This window comes from Canis lupus, chromosome 9 (assembly GCF_048164855.1).
Source record: "Canis lupus baileyi chromosome 9, mCanLup2.hap1, whole genome shotgun sequence".
NCBI lineage: Eukaryota > Metazoa > Chordata > Mammalia > Carnivora > Canidae > Canis > Canis lupus.
In genome coordinates this window covers 18,315,916-18,320,692 of record NC_132846.1, presented here as the reverse complement: position 1 = coordinate 18,320,692, position 4,777 = coordinate 18,315,916, and the positions used below count along the sequence as shown (strand labels likewise).

The 4,777-nt window shown below is 41.7% G+C and overlaps 1 long non-coding RNA gene across 5 annotated transcripts in view; it reads left to right on the top strand.

The window, feature by feature from the left end:
• The window catches only part of LOC140639859 (uncharacterized), a 415,066-nt gene that overhangs the window by 331,980 nt on the left and 78,309 nt on the right, over positions 1-4,777 (top strand). The window lies entirely within an intron of this gene.

The window sequence follows — 4,777 nt, the reverse complement described above, 5'->3', positions numbered from 1 at the left end:
CTCTGGGATCCACTTGCCTCGTAGCCTCTTTTCTTACCACCGTAAGCAGGAGCAACTTTACATTCTTCTTCTTCTTTTCTTCTGGGATCTCTACAATGTGAATGTTGTTATGCTTGGGGGTGTTGTTAGGTTCCCTGTCTATTTTCATTTTGTCTTAATCTTTTATTTTTTCCTGTTCAGCTTGATTGTTTTCCATTACTCTGTCCTCCAGATCACTAATTCATTCTTCCAATTCCTCTAAGCTATTACTCATTCTCTCTAGTGTATTTTTAATTTCAGTTATTGAGTGCTTCATCTATGTTTGGTTCTTTTTTATGTTTTCAATCTCTAAGGTCTCCCTTCTCTTCTTAAGGCCAGCAAGTAACTTTATGACTATTGCTTTAAATTCTCTATCATGCATATCACTTACCTCTGTTTCATCTAGCTCTCTTGCTGTGATTTTATCTTATACTTTCATTTGGGACGTATTCCTCTGTCTCCTCATTTTGTCTAATTCTGTCTTTTCTTATGTGTTAGGAAAGTCAGCTATGTCTCCAACTCTTGAAAGTAGTGGTCTTGGGGCACCTGGGTGTCTCAGTGGTTGAGCGTCTGCCTTCGGCTCAGATCATGATCCCGGGGTCTTGAGATCGAGTCCTGCATCTGACTCCCTGCAGGGAACCTGCTTCTGCCTCTGGTTGTGTCTCTGCCTCTCAATGTGTGTCTCTGTTGAATAAATAAATAAATAATCTTTAAAGAAGAAAAAAGAAAGTAGTGGTCATACGAAGAAGAGGTCCTATAGTGCCCTGCGGTACAATGTCCTTTGTTTATCAGAAATTGGCACTTCACAGTATCTCCTTTGTATGTTGTGTGTGCCCTATTGTGGCTGAGCCATGTTTGCTTTCAGTACTGTCATGTGCAATGGCTGTCTTTTCCTGTGTGGGCCTTGTGTTTGGTCCTTGTGTTATTAGTGGGCCAGTATGAGGCCTCCTTGGCCTTGATTTGAGTCAGATCAGGTGTTTTCCAGAGCTACAGTAACACTGAATTGCAAGGTACATTCCCCATGTTGTCCCCTGATAGCTTTCATTGGTGCATGGGGCCTGCAGTTAGACCAGATGTCTGCCCTCAGCCCACTAGTGGGGCCGTGGTCAGACTGGTGTGTGTGGTTATCTTCTTCTGTCCCCAAGAGTCACTTTGGAATGGCACTAGCCTCTGTCAGCGCTGCTTGTATACTGCCAGGCTGTAGCATAGCTTTGGATGGACTCCTGTTGAGGGCAGGTCTGCAGGAGAAGGTGGGGGGCAGGGTAGCTAGTGCCAGCAAGGTCTGCTGTGGTCTGCTGTGGTCTGCTGTGGGAAAGGACCTGCAGTTGCTGTAGAAAAATCCTGCCCTAGCCCTGGCTGGAGGGGGCGGTTTTCAGAAGAGCACAGGGGCAGGATACATGGTGTTAGCAAGGTTTGCATGGGTCGGCTGTGGGAGGAGACCTGGACTGGAGGCCTGGCTAGAGGGCACCAGTCAGTGGAAGTGCACAGGGGTGGGTGGGCTGTTAGCAAGCTAAACCAAGGGTATTCCTGCTACCCTGATTGCTGTAGGCCTCTGTGTATCTAGTCTGGGGGGCAAAGGAGGGAAATGATGCCCATCAGATCTTTTGTTGTTGGAGAAATCTCTCAAAGATCCCTGCCCCTCCAGCATTGCTCATAGGTTAGTAAATAAATCTCCTTCCCACATACCCCAGGCGTTTTTCAAACTGCTGATTCTATGCTGTATCTCCATGGTGCTGTTTGTTGTGGATAGTCCTCTGGGTCAGTTTTACTCTTCAGTGAGTCTCTGCCCTTCCTTCCCACTTCAGTGTGGCCTCTTCTCTAGCTTTGGAGAGTCTGTTCTGTCAGTCTTTGGGTCATTTTCTGGGTTATTTACACTGACCTGGGTGTTACTTACTTGTATCTGTAGGATGAAGTAAGTTTAGGATACTCCTACTTTGCCATCTTCCTCAGAAGTGCTTAAAACAACAACTACTACTACTACTACTTCTTCTTTTTCTTCTTCTTCTTCTTCTTCTTCTTCTTAAGATTTCTTTATTTTGAGAGAGAGAAAGAGAGAGAGAGAACAAGCAAGACAGAGCAAAGGGTAAAGGGAGAGGTAGAGAAAAAAATCCAAGTAGACTCTGCACTGAGTGGGGAGCCCAATGCAGGGCTCAATCTCACGACCCTGAGATCACGACCTGAGCTGAAACCAAGAGTCAGACACTCCACAAAACTTCTTTAAAGAAAACTTTACATTAATTTTGAGAGAACACAGGTATTTTATTATATGGTATAAATTTCTTGAAATAGAAACAGTATAGGATTTCTTATTGTGTCTTATATACATTGTTTTTTTTTTTTAATAAAGATTTTATTTATTTGAGAAAGATAGAGCATGCATGAGTTGGCAGGGGCAGTGGGCAGAGGGAGGAAGAGAAACAGAATTCCTCACTGAGCAGGAACCCCGGAATAGGGTCTCAGTCCCAGGACTCTGAAATCATGAACAGACCTGAAGGCAAACATTTAACCAACTGAGCCACCCAGGTGCTTCTACATTGGTTTGTAAATAGAGTTTTCCTCTCAAAATTCATTTTCTATTTTGAATATCATAAATGGTACTTATTAAAAAGACTGTGTGGAGTGTGGGGTTTTAGGGACATTCAGAAGGGGTCCTGAGGTGGAGATTAGGAAATAAAGCATGGTATAGGACATAGAAAAGTTCTCTAGTTATGCCTGGGTGCATTTCCTGGAGAAGGACACAGACATTTATTGCATTTCTCTCATTTGTCTTCCTTGAATCAGGAGGAAAACAGTTGCTCTTGTCCTCTAGGGCACTTTCATGTGAGAAATTTTCCAGCAATTTAAAGAAAAATGGAAAAAAAATAAAGACAACATAATGAGTTTTTCATAATGCTAAGTTTCTGCTTCAATTTAAACAAATTCTTTAGTTGAGAACTTCTTGTTTTGTTGTTTAAAAAATGTCCCTTTCTGAAATGACAGAAAGAGTAGATGGCAGCTGATTTTCTTTAATCTGCTGAAAAGGGAAACAAAAAAAAAATGGCAAATATACCTTGGCATTTAATTTTTATTTGTTCATGGAATCCAAAGCCCGAGGTCACAGACACCCATGGCAGAGATGCATCTAAAGCAAGGTTTATCCTGCAGTGTGGGAAGCCCTTGGGCTTGTGCTTGGCCAGCCTCTCTTCACTAACCCAGGTTCCCTGACGGCTGCACTTCTGAATTAAATATCCATCCCAATGAATGGAATGAGATTTAGTTAAATTCCTCCTGATAAGCTGTCTGAGGGCCTGTGAAATGTGACTGCTTTGACTGACGCTCCCATTTTCTCTTCCTCAAAATAAGTCAGATTGACAGGATTCAAAGGGGACATGAAATTAGTTCTTATTGCCTGATTCAGCAATAAAACCAGGAAGCAGAATCTGCTAAATGAAAAATATTCTAAGACTAGAAATGAGAGATTGTAAGGCAAGCCTCAACTAGCTGAGGAAGTTTTTCTGTGCCTGCAGCTGATAAACTGCTTTTGTAACTAGATCAAATGTTGGTCCTGGTCAGGACTCCAGTGCTGCAGATACTTTCAGCCTGACTGCCATGTGGGTGAGCAGATAGCATTCAGCCAGGAGGACTTAGGAAAACATCCTTATTAAAAGAATTTTCCAAATAGCTACTGAAGCATCAGCCGTGAGAGTAATCTGATGATAATTTACAGTTTATAACACAATGAACACTCCCATACTTTCTTTTTTTTTTTTTAAATATATCGCAGATTAAAAAAAAACAAATATCAAGTGAGCTAGAATTTTCGGAAAGGTACGGTCCAGGTTCTTCTATTCCTTTTCCTTATGGGACTGCTGCTGTGCCAGCCAAGTCTCTAATAATGCCAGTTTCACTCCAAGGATCTACAGAGTGAGGAACTGGATGTTTTATTTGTATTAATACTTAGATTATCAAGTCACTTTTACATCCAGGAACTGATTTGGGGTGGGCAGGATGGGGGGGCCAAGAATCTGTCCTTATCTTTCCTGATGCAATTGAGCCCTTGTTCATTAGTACATTTAGAGCATTTAGATCTGCTTACCCTGGTGGTAACTGGATGCTGATGGATAAAATGGAAGGAAGCTTTCAGGTATTCCCAAAAGGAAGTTACCTGGCATCTAGTCTGTCTTATTCCATTCCTGATTATAAACGTCTGCCCTCCTACCCCATCACCTAATGATAAAGCCAAGCAGTACATCAAAGCCTCAGACAAAAGGTCTATTAGGTATGCCTATGATTAAGGTTGATTAGCTAGAAGTCACTGGGAATTTTAGTCCAAGATCAGTGGTGAATCACATCCAATTTGCATAAACTACGAGGTACTTCATTAAGGCTAATCATTTTCCTCTGTCTTTCAGTAATAAATCATCCTTCTATGGGGTTCATTTAGATTGAGCTTGAAGATTTTGCCTTCAGAATTCTTCAACACTATTAAGATCACTTTAGCTATGCTCTTTGGCCTCATTTGCTGGGATGGTACCTTTTTGGATCCCCATCTCAGAGCTACATCCTTGAAAAAGCTTCTTAGAAATGTAAGCAGTGATTCATTAGAGTCCCTGTGCCAGCAGCCAAGACCCATACAATAATGAATTGTGTATCTTTTAAAACATTGGTAGAACAAATCATACTTGTTTCAACTGATAAAGTGCTCAGGCCACATAGTGCACTGTGTTGAGCCAACTGATGATTAAATAATTTTACATACTCTTCTTGAAATGAGTCTATT